General features: G+C 31.4%; 1 long non-coding RNA gene across 1 annotated transcript; it reads left to right on the top strand.

Annotated features, from left to right (window-relative positions):
• Window positions 1–617: 617 nt before the first annotated feature.
• On the top strand, window positions 618–1002 carry LOC105762489 (uncharacterized). The gene is made up of 2 exons (XR_001123931.2): window positions 618–705; window positions 795–1002. It is a non-coding gene; the product is annotated as an uncharacterized LOC105762489 (long non-coding RNA).
• The last annotated feature ends 8287 nt before the right edge of the window (window positions 1003–9289 follow it).

Here is a 9289-nt window from a genome sequence, read left to right on the forward strand (position 1 = left end):
TTTAATCTTTTCTTCTTCTAGACCACAAATAAAAAAAATTGGAACATATTTCCCATTTGTTTCTAAACGGTTGGACTAATAATCAACTTATTGGCATCATGCATTCCAGATTTGGTAACATTAATTTCCATGACTACACATATAAGTGGTTGTGTAGGAAGGGGTCAGCTTTTTTTGTCTGCTTTCTCTCAGTACTATCTCAAAAATTTTAATGCTTTTAGTATTTTAATATTTGAAAATTATTAAAAAAATTTGTCTAGCAAGAAAAATATAATTTAATCTTTTCTTCTCCTAGACCACAAATATAAAAAATTGGAACATATTTCCCATTTGTTTCTAAACGGTTGGAGTAATAATCAACTTATTGGCATCATGCATTCCAGATTTGGTAACATTAATTTCCATGACTACACTTAGAACAAAATAATGATAATTAGTAAACAAAATTCCCATAAATCTTCTCAAGGATGTTTTGCTGAATTACTTTCCTTTTAGACATAGTTTCATAAGGAAAAAAATAAAAACGTAATAATCTCAAAGAATCCAAAGAAATTAGTATTGCTGCATGCAACACAAAATAAGATACTATATATATTAAATTCATAAGCTATAAAATTCCACCAACATAGTTAATTAGATATAAAGAGATGGCAAAGTTTTCTTTCAATTTGTTTATATTTGCTGTCATCTTAATCTTTGCAACTCGTTAGTTTCTTCCTATGCAGCTCTTTTCTTTCCTTTGGTATGAATATTATGTTTTTGTTTAATTTAACACAAGGGAATTTTTGTTGTAGACTCAGAGATGATGGCGGAGGCAAGAGGACCTGTTATTTCATGTAGATGCAGACAAACCGAAGACTGTCAGGGTATTTGCGCCGCGTGCCCCAACTATAGCTGCATTAATAACCTTTGTACTTGCCTTTCAAACGCACCTCCATTTCCATAGTCTTAGAATCTACACACTCCAACAGTTGAATGAAATGGTGGGATTTTTTTGCATAATTTGAAATAAATTATCATGCAATGGATCTAATAAAAAAAATATTGTAATTATTGTAATTTTCATTTTCTTTTTACCCTTCTCTCCCCCTGCCCCTCTTGCTAGTAGCGAAAAGTATGTTACATTTCAAATATATAAAAAGAGTTACAATCTTGTTTTAAAACTAAGAGAAATAACATTAAGAACAAAAGATAGGAGAAAAATTAAGACACAAAATGAGATGATATTTCTTCTTTCTACTTGTATCTCATAAGCTTGTGTATGGCTTCAATCTATAGGGCTTCAACAATGATAGGCTAAAAATAATATAAATAGGAATATCAAAACTCGCAATAAATTGAATGGGTATTTCATAAGTTGCAAGTTCCACCGTATTCTTTTGGTGGGGACACTTGGTTAATTTATTAAGAACACTCTGCACTAGATGTGTATCAAATGGAAACGTGCTCGTTAAAACTTTATTAGAAAAATTGCATAAGCACCGATTATAAGCTAAAACATTAAAACATTTTCTAGGAAAACTTAGCTGGACAATACCTTGGGTAAAGGAAAGAGTAAACATGTTTTAGACTCCCCCTAATTTTAAAAATATTGAAACATGGTACAAATTTTGAAACAAAATTTTGTTGCTAAATACTTCGTCAAAGAGAATCATACTATGAAGACATGCCTTTTTAATTACAATGATAACCATTGAGTTTCATTGTATACTCGAGGTTCCTTTGCCAATAACTCTTTTGCACATCATAATATAGGTGGGGGCAAATAAAACTTTAAATAAAGTGACATTAATACATGCATTAAAGCCTCCATTAATTTCTTATAAGTTTATTTTTATATGCACAATCAACATTTTTCTTATGCGGACATGATACCTTGCTATTGCATATGACTTAAGGAAAACTGTATATTAAATTTAGCCTCCTGGCTTTGGAGATTTCTACATCCTATCTCTCTTTCTTACTCCGTTGCAAGGATGTTCATGTAGACCACCTTATAGGTAGTTGTATGGTTTCTTTATTCTTATTGAAACACATATCGAGTCTTTCTTGACATCACTGTGACTTTAATAGTCATTACCAATATGGTTTGACTCTTGCAGGTTTTGAGTACATTGGCGTGTCATTCGGCCCAATTAAAGGCTATTATTGTTGTTTCAATTTGAGATCGGTCTCTTCTAGTTTTTCTTCTTCTTTTCTCATTTTGGTTTCCTACCCTTTATTTGCTTGTTGTAGTATTTTTCCATAAGTTAATTTTGGAAATACATAGAATCTATTGAATGGAGTGCCATTAATCTTATCAACATTATATCTCATCATCTTCTTGCTTGTTTTTAGGATCTTTATGGCCATGGTTAGACAAGAGTGTATCTATCTTGAAACACTTATTTTGGGAGATGCAATGTGCACATTTTCTATAAGTCCTACACTTTTACCTGTTGTGTCAATGAGGCCATCTTTAGGTATTTCCCCCTCTATTTGTTTCATTAGTCAAATTGGATGTACTTTTATGAACTTAAAATCAAACAAACACTTTCTGCTTTTTTGTAACCTCTCTTTTCAGGTCTGATAACATCGTTCATGAAGTTCAGCTCCTCCGTAGATAGCCTTGGTTGTTTGTGTCCATTTATTCACAATCGCTTGCAACAAATTTTGACATTTTAACTGTAGTGATAGTTTTATTAGCCTTGTAGCGAGCCCAAGATACCAACTGCTCCCACCCATGATTTTGAATTTTAAATACTTTATTTAAATGATTTTGATGTTTAGAAATTTAAAAAATAAACTAATTTTCTTCTAAATTTTATTACTTAGCGATCCGCTGCTTGGGATAGGAAGAACTTAAACCTTAGGCCTGACAAACCTAAGAAGTCATCTAGGTGAGAATTAACCCAAAATTGATATTGCCTATCCATGAACCTCTTACCTCAAGTTGGTCTGGACTGTGAGGTCGAAAGATAAGTAGTTGTTGCCAACTCATTAGTTTAGTGGAAAATCGAGAGATCCTACTAGGTTAGCGGCTAATTGGTTGAGTAGAACCAAAAATAGGATTTAGTTATGACCACTGAAGTGAGCTAATCACTCATGCTTAGATTTTATTGAATCACATATTAGTTCTCCATCTTTTTTATTTTATGCAAGTTTATTTCTTTTCTTATAAAAACAACTATCTTTCACTTTATGATCATCGTACTATAAATTATTTAAATTATTAATTAGATCTATTTGCGTTTAGGTTAATATTAATTTAGTACTTGTCTCCCTTGGGTACGATCCTTGAGTACTCACCTACTTCGTTGTAAAACTATGTTACAACCTGACTCGTATACTTGAGGACACCGCCTCAATTCAATATATACTTTTAGCAATATTCACACTCTGGATTCTTGTACGTCCGAAAGCGGTCACTTTCCAAAGTGGCGCGTAGTTTATCTGCAAATCAGTGGTGGCTCGTCTACAATCTAAAGTGATATGTTAGACGAGTTCTGGGGAATTCATACGTGAGGTGTGTAGCGGAGTTGGGTAGGACTTTTCTGTTAATTTGAAACTTCAATGCATTCATAAGCATGTGCATATAAAATTGTGAATACCAATATAGTGAAGTGAAGCGTTTTATGTGAAAAACCATTGATCTGAGGTGCTTTATGGTTGTCTTTAATCTCAGGATTGCTAAGTCATGTGCCTTATCGGTTTGTTGTTTTATTTTGATTTTCTTGTGACTGAACTCACACTGAGCTTCATAGCTCACTGCCCTTTAGTTCCCATCCTTATAGATAACCCACCAGGTTAGGATGCGACATATGGAGGGCTCGAAAAAGTTTTAATGTTATGAAAGTATTGTTATGCTTATTTTAAATTTTATGTTATTTCGGAACTGTACTGTATTATTTATTTTCTGGCATTGGATTCATATTTAGGTTTTGGTTTTATATTGCAAGGATGACATATAAATTGTTGTTTTTAAGATGATGAAATATGGATTTCAATTAAATATGCATGAAATATAGATGTTAGTAAAACTCAGGAAAAGCCATTTTTCCGCTGAAAGGTCATAATTAAATTTTGTCTAATAACTAGAATGTAACTATGTTTCCAATAGTTATCACCTTTTACAAGAAAAATATTAGTTTAATTGTATTTTATATACCCATGATTTATTTTCTAAAAATAGACAAAGTCTTTGTAAAGATAAAAAATTGTTTTAATATGACTATTTAAAATCTTCGATTGCACTAGGCCATCACGGTGGCCGATGTAATCTCCCGAACTCGGGCCTACCGTCTAGGCCAATTTGGGGAGGTTACAATTTCAATGCCATAGAGTACTAAAACCATATTTTCAATCATCTTCAGCATAGATTATTTCATGTTGATTTGAGTTGAATTAAAATATTTAATTTGAACTTATAAATTTGCCATATTTAAGGGAAAAAAAGTGGTTTTACTTCAAACAAAAAGAAGAGATAAATTGTTACCAACTAAATTGATGAACAAGAACTTGATATGATATATACGTGAATACAATAAAAATACATTAATTGCGCTACAATTGTGTATAATATCCTTTTATTTAGTTATATTATGTTTGTACAAACTTAGTAAAGATAAAATACTATGCATCAAATATGTTCAATTCTAATTCTAATTCTAATTCTAATTCTAATTCCAATTCCAATTCCAATTCCAATTTGAGTTTGAACCTGATTTGGAACACAAAAATTGAGCATGATGTCAAGTATGAGAATCCAACTCAAGTCTTATCAAATAAACAAGCCTAATTAAATTTAGTAAAGCTAATTAAAGCAGTTTAATCTTTATCTCGTATCAAGTTTATATTTTAAAAGTTAAACTCAATGAAGTTATATTGAAGCATTCAATTCTCTAGGTTTTTATGGAGATTGGGATTTTTATTCTTGGATCAGTTCAACCCCATTAAATAACTTTTAATTTTTTTCTTTTGATACAATAGTTAATATTATTTCCAAACTCATATAAGTGGTTGTGTAAGAAGGGGTCAGGTTTTTTTGTCCGCTTTCTCAAGATTATCTCCCAAATTTTAATGCTTTTAGTATTTTAATATTTGAAAATTATTAAAAAATTTGTCTAGCAAGAAAAATATAATTTAATCTTTTCTTCTCCTCAACCACAAATAAAAAAATTGGAACATATTTCCCATTTGTTTTTAAACGATTGGACTAATAATCAACTTATTGGCATCATGCATTCTAGATTTGGTAACATTAATTTCCATGACTACACTTAGAACAAAATAATGATAATTAGTAAACAAAATCCCCATAAATCTTCTCAAGGATGTTTTTTGATTTACTTTCCTTTTAGACATAGTTTCATAAGGAAAAAAACGTAATAATCTCAAAGAATCCAAAGAAAATAGTATTCCTCCATGCAACACAAAATAAGATACTATTTATATTAAATCCATAAGCTATAAATTTCCACCAACATAGTTAATTAGATATAAAGAGATGGAAAAGTTTTCATTCAATTTGTTTATATTTGCTGTCATCTTAATTTGCAACTCGTTAGTTTCTTCCTATGCAGCTCTTTTCTTTCCTTTGGTATGAATATTATGTTTTTGTTTAATTTAACACAAGGGAATTTTTGTTGCAGACTCAGAGATGATGGCGGAGGCAAGAGGACCTGTTATTTCGTGTAGATGCAAAAAAACCAAGACTGTCGAGGTATTTGCGCGTGCCCCAACTATAGCTGCATTAATAACCTTTGTACTTGCCTTTCAAATGCACCTCCATTTCCATAGTCTTAGAATCTACACACTCCAACACTTAAATGAAATGGTGGGATTGTTTTGTGTAATTTGAAATAAATTATCGTGCAATGGATCTAATAAGAAAAAATATTGTAATTATTGTAATTTTAATTTTCTTTTTACCCTTCTCTGCCCCTCCCCCTCTTTCTAGTAGCGAAAAGTATGTTACATTTCAAATATATAAAAAGAGTTACATTCTTGTTTTAAAACTAAAAGAAATAACATTAAGAACAAAAGATAGGAGAAAAATGAAGACACAAAATGAGATGATAATTCTTCTTTCTACTTGTATCTCATAAGCTTGTATATGGCTTCAATCTATAGGGCTTCAACAATGATAGGCTAAAAATAATATAAATAGGAATATCAAAACTCGCAATAAATTGAATGGGTATTTCATAAGTTGCAAGTTCCACCGTATTCTTTTGGTGGGGACACTTTGTTAATTTATTAACAACACTATGCACTAGATGTGTATCAAATGGAAACGTGCTCTGTTAAAACTTTATTAGAAAAAATTGCATAAGCACCTATTATAAGCTAAAACATTAAAATCATTTTCTAGGAAAACTTAGCTGGACAATACCTTGGGTAAAGGAAAGAGTAAACATTTTTTAGACTCCCCCTAATTTTAAAAATATTGAAACATTGTACAAATTTTGAAACAATGTTTTGTTGCTAAATACTTCGTCAAAGAGAATCATACTATAAAGACAAGACTTTTTAATTACAATGATAACCATTGAGTTTCATTGTATACTCGAGGTTCCTTTGCCAATAACTCTTTTGCACATCATAATATAGGTGGGGGCTAATAAAACTTTAAGGAAAGCGACATTAATACATGCATTAAAGCCTCCATTAATTTCTTATAAGTTTATTTTTATATCCACAACCAACATTTTTCTTATGCGGACATGATACCTTGCTATTGCATATGAATTAAGGAAAACTGTATATTAAATTTAGCCTCCTGGCTTTGGAGATTTCTACATCCTATCTCTCTTTCTTACTCCGTTGCAAGGATGTTCATGTAGACCACTTGATAGATAGTTGTATGGTTTCTTTATTCATATTGAAATACATATAGAGTCTTTCTTGACATCACTGTGACTTTAATAGTCATTACCAATATGGTTTGACTCTTGCAGGTTTTGAGTACATTGGCGTGTCATTCGGCCCAATTAAAGGCTATTATTGTTGTTTCAATTTGAGATCGGTCTCTTCTAGTTTTTCTTCTTCTTTTCTCATTTTGGTTTCCTACCCTTTATATGCTTGTTGTAGTATTTTTCTTTAAGTTAATTTTGGAAATACATAGAATCTATTGAATGGAGTGCCATTAATCTTATCAACATTATATCTCATCATCTTCTTGCTTGTTTTTAGGATCTTTATGGGCATGGTTAGACAAGAGTGTATCTATCTTGTAACACTTATTTTGGGAGATGTAATGTGCACATTTTCTATAAGTCCTACACTTTTACCTGTTGTGTCAATGAGGCCATCTTTAGGTATTTCCCCCTATATTTATTTCATTAGTCAAATTGGATGTACTTTTATGAACTTAAAATCAAACAATCACTTTTTGCTGTTTTTGTAACCTCTCTTTTCAGGTTTGATAACATCGTTCATGAAGTTCAGCTCCTCCGTGGATAGCCCTGATTGTTTGTTTCCATTTATGCACAATCTCTTGCAACAAATTTTGACATTTTAACTGTAGTGATAGTTTTATTATCCTTGTAGCGAGCCCAAGATACCAAATGCTCCCACCCATGATTTTGAATTTTAAATACTTTATTTAAATGATTTTGATGTGTAGAAATTTTAAAAAATAAACTAATTTTCTTCTAAATTTTATACTTAGCGATCCGCTGCTTGGGATAGGAAGAACTTAAACCTTAGGCTTGACAAACCTAGGAAGTCATCTAGGTGAGAATTAACCCAAAATTGGTATTGCCTATCCATGAACCTCTTACCTCAAGTTGGTCTGGACTGTGAGTTTGAAAGATAAGTAGTTGTTGCCAACTCATTAGTTTAGTGGAAGATCGAGAGATCCTACTAGGTTAGCGGCTAATTGATTGAGTAGAACCAAAAATAGGATTTAGTTATGACCATTGAAGCGAGCTAATCACTCATGCTTAGATTTTATTGAATCACATATTAGTTCTCCATCTTTTTTATTTTATGCAAGTTTATTTCTTTTCTTATAAAAACAACTATTTTTCACTTTATGATCTTCGTACTATAATTTATTTAAATTAGTAATTAGATCTATTTACGTTTAGGTTAATATTAATTTAGTACTTGTCTCCCTTGGGTACGATCCTCGAGTACTCACCTACTTCATTGTAAAACTATATTACAACCTGACTCGTATACTTGAAGACACCGCCTCAATTCAATATATATTTTTAACAATATTCACACTCTGGATTCTAGTACGTCCGAAAGCGGTCACTTTCCAAAGTGGCGCGTAGTTTATCTGCAAATCAGTGGTGGCTCATCTGCAATCTGGAGTGATATGTTAGACGAGTTCTGGGGAATTCATACGTGAGGTGTGTAGCAGAGTTAGGTAGGACTTTTCTATTAATTTGAAACTTCAATGCATTCATAAGCATGTGCATATAAAATTGTGAATACTAATATAGTGAGGTGCAACGTTTTATGTTAAAAACCGTTGATCTGAGGTGCTTTATGGTTGTCTTTAATCTCAGGATTGCTAATTCATGTGCCTTATTGGTTTGTTGTTTTATTTTGATTTTCTTGTGACTGAACTCACACTGAGCTTCATAGCTCACTGCCCTTCAGTTCCCATCCTTATAGATAACCCACCAGGTTAGGATGCGACATATGGAGGGCTCGAAAAAGTTTTAATGTTATGAAAGTATTGTTATGCTTATTTTAAAATTTATGTTATTTCGGAACTGTACTGTGTTATTTATTTTCTGGCATTGGATTCATATTTAGGTTTTGGTTTTATATTGCAAGCATGACATATAAATTGTTGTTTTTATGAGGATGAAATATGGATTTCAATTAAATATGCATGAAATATAGAAGTTACTAAAACTCGTGAAAAGCCATTTTTCAGCTGAAAGGTCATAATTAAATTTTGTCTAATAACTAGAATGTAACTATGTTTCCAATAGTTATCACCTTTTACAAGAAAAATATTAGTTTAATTGTATTTTATATACCCATGATTTGTTTTCTAAAATAGACAGAGTCTTTGTAAAGATAACAAAAATGTTTTAATGTGACTATTTAAAATCTTCAATTGCACTAGGCCATCACGGTGGCCGATGTAATCTCCCGAACTCAGGCCTGCCGTCTAGGCCAATTTGGGGAGGTTACAATTTCAATGCCATAAAGTACTAAAACCATATTTTCAATCATCTTAGGCATAGATTATTTCATGTTGATTTGAGTTGAATTAAAATATTTAATTTGATAAATTTGCCATATTTAAATAAAGAAAAAGTGATTTTACTTCAAACAAAAA

Source organism: Gossypium raimondii, chromosome 12 (genome assembly GCF_025698545.1).
Source record: "Gossypium raimondii isolate GPD5lz chromosome 12, ASM2569854v1, whole genome shotgun sequence".
NCBI classification, from domain to species: Eukaryota; Viridiplantae; Streptophyta; class Magnoliopsida; order Malvales; family Malvaceae; genus Gossypium; species Gossypium raimondii.